We start from the raw sequence: 16,532 nt of genomic DNA on the forward strand, positions 1-16,532 counted from the left end.
GGCTAGCCTCATTAAGTTCTGTTAGAGGAAGTGAAGCTGAAATATTGAAGAAACCAATGAGAATTCAAACAAGTCTAATGAGGATGTCAGTTAACAAACAAGGCAACTGATGGATGGAGAGAAATGCTAGGGGAAATGTCCAAGTTTTACAAAGACGAAAATAGTGCTGAGACAAAGGTCTGCTTTTCACTTTGACAGTAATGATTTTGAGAGGCTAAATTCACCAAAAGGAAGTAATGCTACCTTTTTTATGTATGTTCACAGCCCTTAAACAGAAGTTTACAGCAGATATCGAAAGGAATGCAGTGATGGTGCTTAATGTCAATAAGCAGGGAGCTCCAAAGTACAGCTGCTGTCACACTAAAGGCATGAATCCTTACAAATGCAGAATGGTTATTTTGTGGTGCTTGTTCCACAGATTGGAAGGATCAAATAGGCACAGATGGGGTATCACAATCTCTTAAATAAACTGGTTCCAAACCCTTCAGTATGTATGTACAGTGGACTTCCGGGGGAGGCGCCTCCGGTAATGGCAGAATTCCTCAGACCAAGAGGAATCTGCTCCGTGGAAATCTGGGTCTGGCCGCCACGGCAAAGGCGGAGACCCGTTAAAATCACAGGCGGGGGAAGCCTGTGAACGTGGGATTCAGCGGGCACCTTTTGCGCCTCCCCCACTCGCGGGGAACCCTGGTTTTTGGGGCTCCAGAGAGACGTGGGGTGAGCGGCGCGGTGCATCGAATCGTCTGCTTCTTCCACGGAGCGAAGCCGCATAGCTGTTGCCGGAGAGTGCTGACCTTTTCTTGTGGACAATTTGACTTTAAAGTAATTACCCGTGAGTAGAGCTGAAACGGAAGAATTGGATTTCTAAAAGTTTAATTTGGTATCGTAACGGGGAGGTTCAGAACAGGAAGTCCGCCTTCCCCTTTTGTAAATAGACTGAGGCAATGAAGTTGCAAGCTGGAGTCCTGGAAGGTCTTTTGTAAAAGATCAAATTTCCAACGGTAAAGAACATTAAACCCCCTCTTGGAGGCAGGAGAAGAGAGGGGGAAGTTGCGGACTGAATATGCCGGCGGGAGAGAGCGAAGAGACTTAAAACACTGCCGCTCTGACCCTGGAAACGGGCTGCTAGTAGGACTGATGTCTTTTGTAATGTTCATTGACAGCGCTTAGAACGTTCATTGACAGCTAGTCAAATAAGAGAAATACATTGTTTCTACTGTCTCCGGCTGCTTTAAAAAGGAGTAAAAGTAACTGAAAATTGAAACTAATTTGAAACTAACTTTGGATTGTTTAAAAGAGGATACTATTGACTATTACAAATAGAAACTGTTTCCCCCTAGTGGAAGCCTTTGAAACTGGTTGATTTACAAGAGTTGGACTAGGGGAATTTCCAGCTGCAAGTTAAAAACCGTGAGACTCTGGGACTGACCTTGAATCTTTCAAATGTTATGGTAAATGGAAGAGGAAAAACAGATCAGTCAACTGTTGATAAAACATTAAGGTCTGGGAGGACTTGGTAACAATCCAGGAGAGGTCTATTATTAGGCCTTCCTGTTCTTTTTGTTGCTGTCTTTGTACTAGTATATTTGAAACCAAGAGGAATGTCGACAGAAGAGGCTTTGGTGGCTGTATTATATAAGATAAATGACTCATTGGATCAGCTTCACAGGAAAATGGACATGATAAATGCGAAAGTGGATGTTTCAATTGTTGAGGTTGACTTGAATGCAGGGAGTATGGACAATACCAATACAGAAACCACCCATAAATTGATACAAGAACCTATTTTGATATGGCAAGCTGTGGAGGAAGTCAAGGAAAAAGCTGTTGCTGTTGAAGGTACAGAAACACAACTGGAGAGAAAGAGAAAGAGAGCCCCAGCCCTACAGAGGCAATTTGATGAACATAAGTTGACGCTCGCTATGACTGAACTTAAGGAAAAACAGACGAATTTGAGGATTAGAGTTCACCTTTGGTGGACATGCCTAAGGATTAAGACACTCTGGGAGATGATTCATAACGAAATGAAAAAGGTATTTAAATATACCCTTTTGAAGAAACCAGAGGCCTTTCTCCTGGGCATGGTCGGTCAATTGGTGTTAAAGAAGGATAGAATTTGTCTCATGTATGCAACAATAGCAGCAAGAATACTCATTGTGAAGTACTGGAAGACACAAGATTTATCCATTCGGGAAGAATGGCAGATGAAGTTGATGGACTATATGGAATTGGCGGAAACGACTGGCAGAAATCCGAGACCAGGGAGAAGAGCTGGTGGAAGAAGACTGGGAAAAGTTTAAGACTATTTATAGAAATACTGTAAAAATAATGAATGTTTGAAAAATGTTGGAATGAAGTTATATGGCTCTAGTAGAAATGCTATAAGGAATCAAGTGTAAATAGATTAATAGTGTATTAAAGGGAAAATAAGGCTAGAATATGTCAAGATAATTATAGGATAGAAAACAGAGGAAGATGGAAAGGAATTGCTGAAATAATTAATAGAAGTGGAAAACAGAAAGGGAGGTGTGAGGAGGTCGTGGAAATAAGGGAATGAAAGATAAGACATTGAAATTTTTCTGTGTTTGAAATGGTTTGTGTCATGCTTTGTTAGTTTTATGTTTTTCTGTTTTTTTTTTTTGTTCTTTTTTTTGTCTTTCTGTTTTGTTGTGTTTAAATGGTTGAAAATTAATAAATATATATATATTTTAAAAAGTATGTATGTACAGTGGTACCTCTGGATGCAAACGGGATCCGTTCCGGAGCCCCATTCGCATCCTGAAGCGAACGTAACACACGACTGCATGTCTGCGCAGGTTGTGTTTCGCTGCTTCTGCGCATGCGTGTGACATCATTTTGAGCGTTTGCACACGCAGCGAAACCCGGAAGTAACACGCTCCGTTACTTCCGAGTCGCCGCGGAGCGCAACCTGAAAATGCTTAACCTGAAGCGTATTCATCCCGAGGTATGACTGTATGTATGTATGGGACTTCCAAGCAAGTGTCTTATTAGGATGTATGATGAAAGTCAAATGTGTACCTCAACTTCATCCAAACTCCACTAACCTTAGAAGCCACATACCTCTACACACACACACACACACACAACCCTAGACACTTGTAAATCTGAACTAAATCCCAGCAGCTAGATATAATGTGACTGGACTGAGTTATCTGTCATGCTGAGTTAGCTAAACTGTAGAAGCTCATATAAAACTGGTGTGGCAAGCGAGAGACATAACTGGTTTACCTGGAGTGAGATTTCATAAGCAACAGCTGACTTTATCAGATGCCTAGAGTGAACTAAGAAGGTGAGTGAATGTACAGTCTTGCACAAGGGGATACAGTACACCAAGGCTAATATAGCGAGAATCAATGAGAGTAAAGGCATCTGATTATGAGAAATTTATATGAGAAATTTATAAAAATCAGATTCTAAACCAAAAGTGATGGAAAGTGATGTTCTTTTACTAAATAAATGCTAATTCAAAGTGCAAAGGTAAAAGGAAGTTAGCATGCAATCACATAGCATCATAAAGCTTATTACATGTTAATAGAAAGACTTATTACTATGGTTTATGGAAATAATAATTGCTCCTAAAAGTTTACCAGATCTACTATCACACAAGCAGGGGATTTTAAATAAAGAAAACTACACTTTAATATCAGCACTTTGCCCTTCTTATATCCTAATAAAACAATAAGGTAGAGTGTATTTTCTATTCTTTATCACCTTCTCTCTTTAATTTCCCAGCTTCATTACAAATAACTTTGACGAAGTGTCTTTTCCCTTAAAGCAAAATGTTTAGCAACATTTCATAGAGGTAAAGACGAACAGCTGCTGTTTTAGAAACCCTATCATAGACATGTTATCAACACCTGGATTGCTAATTGACTTACACTCTCTGATGTTTGTCTTTCAAATAAAACGAGATGTTACATTTCTCCTGCTGTAAAAGATGGAAAGTGAAGTCTAGGTGGGTTCCCATGAGGAAAGACACAGCGATAACAGCAAGAACCTTTATTGAACTACATAATTGTGAAACAAGGGCAAAGTAACGTGCTTATATACATTCCTGAAAGCCTGGGCCACTCCCACTCCCAATGTGATTGGCTGCCTAAACTTCCAAGTTGCGAATCACGACTCATAGTTCAAGGGCCAATGGCAGAGGCCCAAATCCTGAAATGATCTGTGATTGGACATCATGTATTGAATCAGAACACAGGAGCTCAGAATCCTTAGTCCAGACTCAATACTCAGCTTATCACACTGGTCAAAGTGTGATGTAGTATCAACAACAAATGGTGGGCCCAAGTCTAATAGGTTATGGGCCAACTGGGTCTAACATGGTACATGATGCACTAGCAGTTTGAGGGGACAATTTATGTCAGGAGCAAGAGAGAAGGCCTTAATCTTGCTCTTCCTTTTCAAGCTGAGCACAATAGTTGCTTATACACAATTAACATCAAATTCCATTTAGCCCTATGAGATTTGTTGTGGCACAAGCTTTCATTGACTAGAGCCCACTTATAGCACAATAAACCTGTTAGTCTTGAAGGCTCCACTAGACTCTTTTTGTATCTCTTCGGTGTAACAGACGAGCATTCTACCCCTATGGGATCTGTCAACTTGAACTTTCTCTTCCTTCCTGAATCTTCACTGACTGAGTACAAGAATTGCCTCAAACTATGTTGTCAAGTTGCAGTATACTATAAACAGCTACACAGAGCACAGGCTTAAAAAAAACCTAAACATTTCTCTTCACCTTGCCTTTAATCTAACTTTTCACTTAGAAATCATTACGCATAAAGGAAAACTGCAATGCCAATCATGACTCCACAGTGCTTTTCCATTACGTTTTCCCTCAGCTTCCTTGAAATATATTCTGTCATTGTTATACTTTCCTTAAGAGGAACAGGAACAATATAGATCATATCTGAAAGCCCTTAAACATCTTTTCTATACATTACAAACCTGTTCACAAGAAATTCTTCTAGATTCAGGTTTCTACATTAAAATAATAATAATACTGCATCTATACAGACTTGTCCAACGAAACTGCTCTAAATAGTGAGAGGGCTTTTACATCAGGGACCTCTTAGGAGTGGGGAGAAACACCTGGTGGCCTGTCATGACTGTTTTGCTAGCAAGACAGCTGAGATGAAGTCGGGCTTTGCCTCTACCATGGCATCAAGGTCGAAGCCAAGCCAAAGAACTTTGCCCTAAATTGCTCTGCACAATTTCTACAGTAGAAATATATGAAGGCTGTATTTCTTCCAAAATGAAGACACATAAATACTTTTCTGATTCACAGGGGTGTTGCAATTTGCCTGGTGGGGTTGAGAGGATAAAAACCTGGATTTTTCTTTACCCACTCTTTTTACCTGTGCTGTCTCAGGCCCTCAAGTCTGACTTGAAAAGGCTCCATAGATAATATACCTAAAGTAGACTTGAAATGAGCAACAGTGGAGAACTGGCTGTTCCTACTCTTCAAGAATACATCCAAGAGAATTGCCTCCTACTATTAGCAGGAGCCTGTGATCTAAATATGTCAAGAAACTGCTGTAGAACGGAAAACCTAAGAGCCACTTACTATGGACAGGTGGATTTTTAAAGAGTTGTGTTTTGGAACTTCTCAGACAAAGCAAGAAAATTTCACGTTGCAAGTGGAGAAATTCTACACCACTTTGCTGCTACCCTGTCCACCTGTCCCCCCCCCCCCCCGGTCACCTTGGATGTTCTCACCCTGAAGGAAGCCCCCAACCATAGCTTGGTGCAACTTTCTCATCCTGGCTCAACTGGGCTAAGCTGGCTGAGTTGAGACCAGTGGAACTTACACTGGCACAACCCCTGAAAAATGGACATTCCAGGGCAAGGATAGAGCAAGGACCCAGTAGCAGGGACTTCTGCAGGATCCTAACTCAGTCACATCACCTCACAAACTGGCAGAACTTGCATGGGCAAAAAGGATGATTTAAGTCCAACTCATTGTAAAGACTTGTTTTCCCTCAAGCAGGTTTACTGGTTCAGTCTGCATTAGGTCTGCTCCTGAACAGAGTTGTGATCTGGTGTACCTTACACCAGCTCAGCTTAAGCCGGCATAAGTTACGCAGGATTCCCATACTTGGAATTGCTCCCTAGGGCTAAGCTATTACATTATTTACAAACTACAGCACAAATTATTAACTCCTTGAACCAGCGCCACAGTGATTAATATGTTACTTTTATTGTAGTGCTCAGAATGTTTCAAGTAGACTTCTGATTTGAAAAGTGACTTGTAAAAATAGCTCTTCCATACTAAGCCAATGTGCTTCCCGAGTAATTAAGTGAAAAACTAAGATTCTTCTGCCTATCAGGTCTGCTAAAACACCACCACTATTTCCAAGTTGTGCAGCATCAACCAATTCCAGTTACAACAGAGACAGATTTTCAGCTATGAGCTCATTGTTGCTTTTGAAGTTAAACCAGAGAATATTATACTGTAACCAATGTGAGGCCCAAAGAACTATTATTCCAGGATGTGGTATGAACTACAACCAAGAGGCAGACAAAAAAAGACTTCAAGTTCTTACACTATGAATGACTCTGACAGTGTCAGTGTGTATGTTATCCTCACAATGATCCTGTGAGGTAGATCAAGCTGAGAGACACTAACTGACCTGAGGTCCCACAGTGAGCTGCATGTGTGAGGGGCGGTTTTAACCAATCTTAGACTAGCATACTAAACCAGTAAGTAGTTTATGTTTGCTAAAGGCTTGATGGGGATTAAAGAGCAATACAGTCCTTGGTCATTGGCTCACACAATCTATGGGGAGATCCACACAACACATAAATAGTACATTCAATGCACATTTAAGGCAGATGGCTTCCTCAAAATTAACTGGGAAGTGTAGTTTGTTAATGGTGCTGGGCACTAGAGCTCTATGAAGGGTAGACTACAGTTTCCAGGATTCTTGGGGAAAACTTATGTGATTTAAATGCATGGTGTGGCTCTGCCCTAACAGATATGGTGCAAAAGTGGCAGGGGTGGGGAGAAGAATGAGGAAAGCAAGCAAATCCTGATCCCAATAACTGAAGTTACAACAATAATATGTGACATTTCTCTTTTTCATCTATTCTAAAATAAATTTTGTTCTTGGTTCTGCACTTTATCCTGAGACTCCTGCCATTTTAACTACTATTTTGAGATCAGGCAATTTCAGAGGCTGCTGTATGATTCACCCAGTAAAAGGATCTTATTGTGTCCTAAGGCACAAAACACATGAAATGGAGGGAACATGTTGGACAGGTCAATTGACATAATATTCCTGTTTAATTGCTGAAGCTTACTATTCACCTGTTCTCTAGATCTTTGCCCTTCTTGGTTAGTAAAAACTGCCAGGGCAGGTTAGAGGTGCAGGACTTCAGAGGTAGTATTTTATTCTTATCTACATAAAATTTAAACTGTATGTTAGCAATAAAGGTCAGAGTTTTTTTAATCAAAATATAATTAAAACGAGCAGTCCAAGGATTGTTTTAAAGTGTGTGTGTGTGTGTGTGTGTGTGTGTGTGTGTGTCAACTATAAATATATGGGTAGGTTGGCCTAAACAAAAAGTTTTGAGCTGTACTGAAGACAGTACAGCTTTGTGGCTGAATGTGAATTTGAACATGGCTCTTCCATGTCTAAATCCAGCACTCTAACCACTACACAAATCTCTCTGTCTCTCTTGTCATGTCTGAAGCCACACTGATAGATCACAGTGACGACAGTCATACTGGGAAAATACATATTCCACTGCAGGTGACATACTCCACTGAAGGAAACAAAATATGCTTGAAGTAGTCGTTTGATATAAGTCTCTATATCAATGCATTCAAGTTAAAATGTGGAAGTTAGGTGGGGTTAGTTGCTTTGCTTTTGTTCTGTTAAGCAAAACTTTTGAAATATTTAGTATTAAAAATACTCCTTTGGTTTTCCACCAAGGGTTCCATGACCCAGATTTGACTGGAAAGCTACTACTGTATTAGAACAATGATTCACTTTGGAAAAAATCTGGTATAAACTTTATGAAGAAACTAGTTTAACAATTCTAAAAAGTGTTCGACAGGAATTAGAGCTGCATTGTTTTGAAAATGAAGGGACCTCTTTTAAGGTAAACAAAGGATGCTCTTGCCAGCTCTGTTCTATGATCTAATATAAGAAGACCCTCTGTCATGTTTGCTTCATTATCTTTTCTCAGGGCTGCTTTACACATTATTATTTTTTAAACTATACTTTATTGCATTTATTTGTTGCCTAAAATGTCTCAAGGCAACTTACAATTGTAAAAGTATACAGAATATTAAATTGAAAACAGCATCAAAAAGTGCTCACCTTGCATCCTATGCATGAGTTTTGGCTTGTGCATAGTAGAGGTTTATTGTATAACCAACTTACATCATATATCTGTGAGGTTGACTCATACATTTCTTTCACTTTATGTGCCTTGCAAAGAAACACTGCAGAAAGCTGTTCCCAGTAAGGTAAAGGTAAAGGGACCCTGACCATTAGGTCTAGTCGTGGCCGACTCTGGGGTTGCGGCGCTCATCTCGCTTTATTGGCCGAGGGAGCCGGTGTACAGCTTCCGGGTCATGTGGCCAGCATGACTAAGCCGCTTCTGGTGAACCAGAGCAGCACACGGAAATGGCGTTTACCTTCCCGCCGGAGCGGTACCTATTTATCTACTTGCACTTTGATGTGCTTTCGAACTGCTAGGTTGGCAGGAGCAGGGACCGAGCAACGGGAGCTCACCCCGTCATGGAGATTTGAAACGCCGACCTTCTGATCGGCAAGTCCTAGGCTTTGTGGTTTCACCCACAGCGCCACCCGCGTCCCTGCTGTTCCCAGAACATGTATTAAATGTGAAATAAATAGAACCTCACACACTAGAATGAACACAGCAGGTGCATGCAAATCTGTAGTACCTGTTTGTTATTGCATGATGGCAAATTTTGATAATGTCATAGGTGGAAATATTGTCCAAGTACACACACTTTTTAGATATAATGCTGTCCTGATAGATAAACCAAAATATTATTTCTACATTGACCTAATGACAATCAGAGTAATATTAGGTCAACCTGGTAATTAAACCAAGTATTATTTATTCATTAGCCAAATGGCATTCAGAACAATATAAGAACTGATTCAATGAAGAGCAGTAAAGCATTAAAGCCTTTCAGTCTAACCAAACCTAGTTAAACCAAGTACTACTATTTCAGGTGATTACTATAGGGTTCAACTAACAGCCTCGTTATCATCCTTTTAAGGTTGTTACTTGGTTAGCCTTTACAGTTTTACAGGAATTGATTTTTTTTTCCCCTTAGGAAAACATAGTATTTAATATTTATAGATTTGACTTCCTACAGTCAACATTATTCCTTTGCCTCCCTCTCAGTGGCTTGCCCTCAATATTCAATGCTGGGTGTCCTTGTTTCTCATTTTGCTAATGTAATCAAATGTGTGTGTTTGTGGATTATGAAGACTCCTATCCCCATCCTTATTACCTGCTAGTCATAATGGAAATTAAGAATAAGCAGCAGCAGCTTTTTCCCCTTTTGTGAGGCAGCAGTACAAGTCCTTAAGTCCAGCCTCTTGAAAGACAGGTTATTGGCTCTTTCTCAGTACAAAGAAACCTTCAGGCTACTGGTGAGATTAGAGCTCTAACATTATGTTAAGACCTGCTCCTGCTTGTCAGAATTTCATACGCTGCTGCTGCTACTAAGCATGCATGCAGAAATTTGGTAAACATCTTAAAATAAGAGACAAATGTCCTCCTCTCATATTATATTAGAATCTGCTACTAGTTAAAGGGATATTTATTAGTAACATCAGATGAAGGAAACCTAAAGGAAAGGTATGGCTTGTCTCACTGCACTGAACAAAACTAAGGATACAATCCTAACTCCACTTACCTGGGAGTAAGCACCACTGAATTCAGTAGAACTTTGGAGTAGATATGGTTGAGATCGCTTTGCAGATTATCCAGATAGGCGATGCCACTCTGCTAAGCAGGAGAAACAGACATAAGAAAAGAGAAAATAATGTTTGAGGGACCAATGTGGTGAAAACTGAGGAAATAAAATATATTGAGAGTGGTTTGTACCATTGGCAAAGTGCTTACAATAGAGTATGATAGAAGAAAGGAATTGGGCTGCTGAAGTATCACACAGCCTGTATGGCAGTTCATATTGTTACACACCACCCCAAACTCTGAGTGGTGAGAGACTTCAGGGGTTCCAAATGCGTATCCAGGGTTCGGTTTTCTTGGAATTAGGATCAGCTGAGACTGTGGTGTCTTTAGGTTTTATTTACACATATATACAACCTGAACACAAGACAGGCTGCGGTGACAGTGATGGCCAGTGAATGAGTGCTGATTTTAATCTCTGGAATACAGACTTTAACCAAAGGAGTGTTATTTTTCAATGTAAATAAGTTTAAAATGATTTTTTAAGTACGTCTGCTTCTTCATGTGGATGTGGCATATGTTAAGTTTGCACTCTGGTCTTTGACTGAAATAAAGATTGATTGATACAACCTGAGCATAGGATGGAGGGACAGACACCAATAGCACTCCAATAGATCTTACTTTCCCATTTGGTTTACAGGGGAGCCCAAATATCCAGCACGGAGTAAACATGTATTTGTGCCTCCAGCTTCCAGCCTGCTTCCAGTCACTCACACACCACTCTGTCTATTGATCTCCTACATAGCAGCTACTGTAGGTGAGTGGGGCAGGAGAAAGGCCCATCCATTTGTTCTATGGCACAGAGCAACTTATTTGGTTGTGCTAAATCATGATACTTAACTAGCCAGCCAAATCCTTTACCTGGACAGCGGAACTGGTTTGGCCAGCTTCCCCTCATACATTTTACCCTCACAGATACAGGGTCCCCAGTTTGGAAGGGAAACCAGGGTTTTATCCAGACTAACCCTCCAAACTCATAACACTATGTTCTCATGGGGGAACTCTGTGGATGGAGCCACAAAGAAGTGTAGGCCAGAACATGGACACTGAATCAGTTGTTTCTTACAGTGATTTCTCTTAATGCAATCAGTGGATCATTTTTTCATGCAATTCATTGTCAGAAGCCAATATATGCCAATACATGCTATTTTATTATTAATTTAGATTTTGAATATCCATATAGCACAACAACAACAAAATCACTGCAGTTTACATAGTAAAATTGGGCAACAATTAAAACTTCCTAAATTCTAAAAGGTTTTATTTCAGTTTTATCTGCACTGTTCCTTGAAGAGGACATACCTTGAATCTTGTAGGGTTCTTCAGGAAGATGGGAGCAGTGTCTCCTGGCTCCCGGAACTCTTGGTGGAAAAAGCTCTTCGAGGACTTGTGGTATAAAATATTCTCCCGCAAGCCTCATTGGTGTTGTTGCTTCACTACATCTTCAACAGACACAGGGGTATACCATAGGAAACCGGGGCCTTTTCTCCTTTATTCAGGCATGGAATTATTTAATTCATCCTTTTTCAGCTAAAACAGCTCTGAAAGCAACTTACAAAGAGGAAAACACACCATTATTACCTTTACATTTCTTACCATTAGGGATGAGAACCTATACCTCATTCTATACATTTATTCTGTGGGTATGCTCAGCTGTTTTCCAACCCTCCTGAGTTCTTCTTTAACAGATTTGCTAAATTTAATTCCAGAATTAGAGCACCTTTCTCCCCTATGCCATACTAATATGTAATCATACATTGATAAAACCCCACAAAAGTAATCTCAATGTGATTGTACAGCATGTGTAATTGCATCTAGACAGCTTTCATGCTGTTCAACTGTTATGTACATGTCGTTCTGTATATTGGTAACCAACCCTCTCCACCCAGTTTTGATACAGCTGTAAGCAGTAACAGAAAGGTTGCTTATTTTTACTGTTTCAACAAAGCACACAAGTGGTTTATTATTAGTAAAACAATCCATTCCACTAGGTATAGCATGTAAATGTGCATAAATTCTATGTCCTATTTGATGACCCATTTCTTGGTGACATAAGTGGCTACCCTATCCAGTCTTCATTTCACACTTTTGTTGCTGTTCATAATTAGAGTAGGCAAATAGAAGATTTCTATTCAGGTGTGCAAGGATCATGTGGCGCAGTCATTCTGCACTAATTATAATCTTCTGTTAAAGTGTGTGGCTTCAGTTTTTTGAAAAAAACGGCAGCCGTAAATACATAAATCAAACCCATGATTATTTTTCTGCTACACATATAAAGAGAGCGAAAGCTTTGCATATTTAACTTCTGCTTATAAGTCTTCTGTTAAAGACATGGACTAGAGGAGTGCAAAACATGCCAGGGAAAAGTGAAAATAGGAGGAAGCCTCCCCAGTACTCTTCCGTTTTAGGAGTAAGGTAAGAATGAAAACACTTATTATTTGAAAGCAGAAAATAAATCCCTTTCTTTGTGATTCAAAACTAAACCTTCCCTACGGGTGGAATCGGATACGTCGCCCTATTTTTCACAGCCAGCCGCTCGCTCCCCTTACACTCAGAAACGCTGCACAGCCTGACAGACCGGCCGGGGGAAAAAACAATTCCTCCAGAGCAGGAGCTGCGATTGGTCGCTCAGCGCTTGACTGCAGCGGCAGCTCGACGTGGCTCTCTCGCCGCTCCATTGGCCGCCGAGTTGCGGGGCGGAGCCTCCGCTCGTTCTGCGTCGGAGACCAAACAAACCCGGCGCCCAGTCCGAAGGGAAAGGAGGCGGGGCTCGCAGGCCCTCGGCTGTAAATGCGATCACGTGACGCCACTGTTTACATCCTCTCAGCTGTTTGGCTCTTTTTCGCCTTCTCTCTCGCTCCCCGCCCCCCTCCGCCTCTCGCAGCAACACAAACAGTCGGGACCCGCGGCGGCGCGTGAAGGGGGCGGAGAGTGGCTGACCCTGAAGAGCGCCTGCCCTGGCCCACCCTTCGCCCTCCTCAACCACCCCGTTGGCCGTCTGAAAACAAGCTCCCTTTTACCCCCCCTCCGCCCCCTGAGAAGTGGGCGCCTGAGGGCTTTCCTTCCCCGGCCCCGCTTCCCTCAAACTCACGCCAAAGCTTCCCTCTCCCTTTTCCCCTTCGGGAGCCAGAGGACACTGCGGAAGGGTGAGTGTCTGGTGGTGGACTCACGGGGGCGGGGGCGGGGGAGAGTGAGAGGGGCAGTTGCTGGGGAAGAAGAGCAACGGCGGGGGCCGCCGAGGCGCTTATGGCGTCGCCGACGTCGGGGCTGGAGCCCAATGTCCCGGCTAGTGATTCTGCGCCCGCATTTCCTCCCCCGCCCCTCATCGCGTCCGGCACGAAGGCCGTTGAGAAGTCCAGCGGCGCGAGACCAACTGTCCGCGCACCACTCGCCTGCCCCCCCCCCCCAGCGGAGCGCTCGTTGCGTTGGCACTTCTTGACGCGGGAAGGCCCGCGTTGGGGAAAGCGGATGGGTGAGGAGGAGAGCGCAAAAGGGACTTGGAGGCGCTTCCTGCTTTCTCCTTCCCTGCGCAGTTAAAGCAGCACGGCTAGGTGGGTTGGTTTTTTAATTTACATATATATCGGGAAGCGTAAGTGCTTCCCTTGTTTAATTCGGGATCCTGAGACCGGTCGGGATGTTGGTGGGGGGAGAGAGAGGGGCAAATAATGTTCACCTGCAGCTCTCTCGTAACCTTCTTCCCTCCCCACCGCGGTTCTAGCAATGAAACGAGGCGGGCCTTTCTGCTCTCCGTGCTTTTGCCTCGGAGCCGGGGCTATAAAAGGATAAACAAGTTGGTGGAGTCTCCGCCGACGCTGCCGTCTGTCTGCTCCTCTCCTTGCTCTGCCTTTTTGGCCGCCAGTTGGCTTCGTTTTGAAGAGGTGCCAAAGAGGAAGAGGAGAGCAAATGAGCCGCTCCACAATAAAGAGGCGGAGGGCGCCAGAGTCGCCTCGTCACAAGGTTGATGGGGGGGGGGGGACAGAAGCAACGTCATTTGTGTCCCCTCCATTCCAAAATTGTTCCCTACAAATCATCCCTCCCCTACCCGAGTTAAAAGAAGCCACGCTTGGTCTTAACGTCTCTGACGACACGGGCCAGGAAAATGTACGCGTCAATACATTTCTCAGGCTTGGACGTGCCACCAGGCACTCTGTTGTGTTTGTTGCAACAAGCTGGCATGGCTCCTCCTCAGGAACTTGTCACATTTTCCTTCTGTTTACACTGAAGGTTCTGCATTGAACGCTGGAGGGGGAGAGGCAAGGGGGCTTGACTGCTGGAGAGGCGCTTGCCATTTGCTCTCTTGTTTCTATTTTGGCTGGAAGGAAAAACGAGGGCGGCCCCTCTGCATGGTTTACAGAGACTTGCCTCTAGCTCCTTTCTCTCACTTGTGGGCTTCTTGCATTTCTGCTCCCTCCTTTGTGTGCACAGTTAGGTGCTCAGAAAGTCTCTGTGTCTGGCTCCACGGTAGAGGAAGAAGTCTTTTTTTGCACGTTGTTTGTAACGCAGCAAAGCAACACAGGGCCTGGCTTTTGCTATCTCCTCTTTCCGGTGTGTTTGCCAAAGGAAAGGACCTCTTGTGATGGCTGCTGTTGACCTTGAGGCAAAAGCTAAGAGATAAATATCGAAAGGGAGTCAAGAATCTGTGATTGCAGAATGTGGCCTCCCATTCAATTTGTGATTACTGGCTAGTCTCCTGGTCTGACCTAGTTCAGAGCCATTTATATTTGCTCATTGTAGTACTGACTGGAGAGGGTCAGTTGTACAACACTGATATTTGGAAATATGAAATACCACATGTTATTTTTAAGTAAGATAAAAACAAACCACTCAGCACTGCTTTTACATTTTATCTAAGAAGAGTAAAACATTGGATGCAAAACATTTTTTTCTGCCTCAAATTCATATTTATTTTATTTGAAGCATTTATTTGAAGCCTTAAAAGGTTCTCATAGTGGCTTACAAAAATAAGTACTGAGAGGTATGCTGCTGTCAGACTTTAATACACAACAGAAAAATATATTGTGGCAAGGGTGTATAAGGCAAACTCAGGGAGCTATAGTTCTTAGTTACAAAGTTCTTTATAACTGTTAATTCTAGAGGACTAGATAGGTGAAAGAAGCTTCCTTTAGTTCTTTCTCTGGCCAATGAATGGAGCCAGGTTGGTTTTTTTCTTGCAGCCTTCCAGTGACTTGTGGTTTACTGGTCAGTGGAGCATGTGCTGCCTACCAGTTGCAGTCCCTGGGTAAGGGGAAACTGAGTTCCCTTTAGCAAATATTGTTAGATTTGGTGCCAAAGTAAAAGACCTAATGTTGCACTTGTCACTGTAGAACAAATTAAACTTGACTTCTTATTTTGCTGAAGGTCTGTTCATTACTGCAGAAGTGGCCTGATCGTATTCTTTCTTCATATGCCAGTAGCAGCTTATGGTAGTTGTTGGTACCTAATATAAGGTGTGCAAAATATGTGACAATATTAACAAGCTTGCTTTGTCATGTTCCAGACAGAAGAGGTACATGAAGGGCCTGGGGGGAAAACATCCATGAAGAAAGCAGGGGGGAAAGAGGCAACATAGCAATGAGATATACGCTCTTGGCTACCAAAAAGCATTGTCGTCCCCGCCCCCCGCCCACCATAACCTCACTTCTGATAACAACCCCACATCATCCATGCATGGAACAGTGTGATTAATACTAATGGTGTTCCTGCTGTAGAACTTAGATCATATCAAGTCCACATTACCTTCTTCCTAGCCCAATGCCTAGGTGAACAGTGGCATTCCTAAAGTCACAAGTTAGGGTTGCCATATTTCAAAGAGTGAAAATCTGGACACAAAAGTTGAGCTTTGAAATTGTTGAAATCAACATGCAGGGAGGAAGAATATGAATATGAATTTTAAGTTTCCATTTCGAAATTCATACACTTCCTGAATGAGCTTGTATACAAGTTATAGTAAGTAAAAACATACTGGTTTGCAACCAGTTGAACCATTTGTACAGCTGGGTGCATAATCATAACTTTATTTCTCTTTTGTCTGATATGGTTGGTAGAAGAGAAGGGGGTAAGGGACAGTCACCTCAGCTTCTCTGTTGAATTCAGTGAGATAATTTTACATCACCTATCTGGTTGGCATACTATTACACTGGCTCCAGGTGCAGGACTGACGTTGGAAATGAGTGTAGGATTCTAGCTAAGCTTTTTGTTTGTTCCCTTCCACACTCCCGTTTTGACCACGTTTTCTTCTTGTGCTGGCATTGCCAGCATAGTTGTGTCAGTGTTGTTATACTGCTGGCAAGACAGTAATATTACACTGGTGTGAATACACTATACCAGCATAATGTCTTGCTGGTGCAGCAGAATTTAATAGTAATTCTATCCCTGCCCAGCAGATATAACTTGATGATAGGATGTCTCTGTTTAGTCTTTTGTTTTTTAAAATGTTGCTTAGTTTAAGGCCTAGTACTGCAAGTGCCTTTTTATGCAGTTTTTCAAGGTCTTGATGAGTTTTATTTAAGTTTTCCTCTGTATAGTATCTGTGAATATTTGAA

At 42.3% G+C, this 16,532-nt stretch overlaps 1 protein-coding gene and 1 long non-coding RNA gene across 8 annotated transcripts in view; one reads left to right on the forward strand and one right to left on the reverse strand.

Annotated features, from left to right (window-relative positions):
- The window catches only part of LOC308481366, a 42,740-nt gene extending 30,062 nt beyond the window's left edge, over positions 1-12,678 (reverse strand). The window contains exons 1-4 of the long non-coding RNA XR_013988583.1: positions 12,540-12,678; positions 11,293-11,541; positions 9,935-10,026; positions 7,337-7,427 (exon numbers count right to left, since the gene is read on the reverse strand). This is a non-coding gene — a long non-coding RNA (uncharacterized lncRNA). The remainder of the gene's footprint in view (positions 1-7,336; positions 7,428-9,934; positions 10,027-11,292; positions 11,542-12,539) is intronic.
- Positions 12,679-12,851: 173 nt separating this feature from the next.
- The window catches only part of PCMTD1 (protein-L-isoaspartate (D-aspartate) O-methyltransferase domain containing 1), a 39,067-nt gene continuing 35,386 nt past the window's right edge, over positions 12,852-16,532 (forward strand). For 3 of the 7 annotated variants that reach the window (XM_081013558.1, XM_081013562.1, XM_081013565.1), the window contains exon 1: positions 13,393-13,541. The gene's annotated coding sequence lies outside the window, so the exon portion shown is untranslated. Of the gene's footprint in view, positions 13,137-13,392; positions 13,542-16,532 lie in introns of those variants that run through there. The other 4 variants (XM_081013564.1, XM_081013555.1, XM_081013557.1 and 1 more) reach the window with 4 other exon arrangements.

This window comes from Podarcis pityusensis, assembly GCF_964106645.2.
Source record: "Podarcis pityusensis genome assembly, chromosome: 7".
In the NCBI taxonomy this organism is placed as follows: Eukaryota; Metazoa; Chordata; class Lepidosauria; order Squamata; family Lacertidae; genus Podarcis; species Podarcis pityusensis.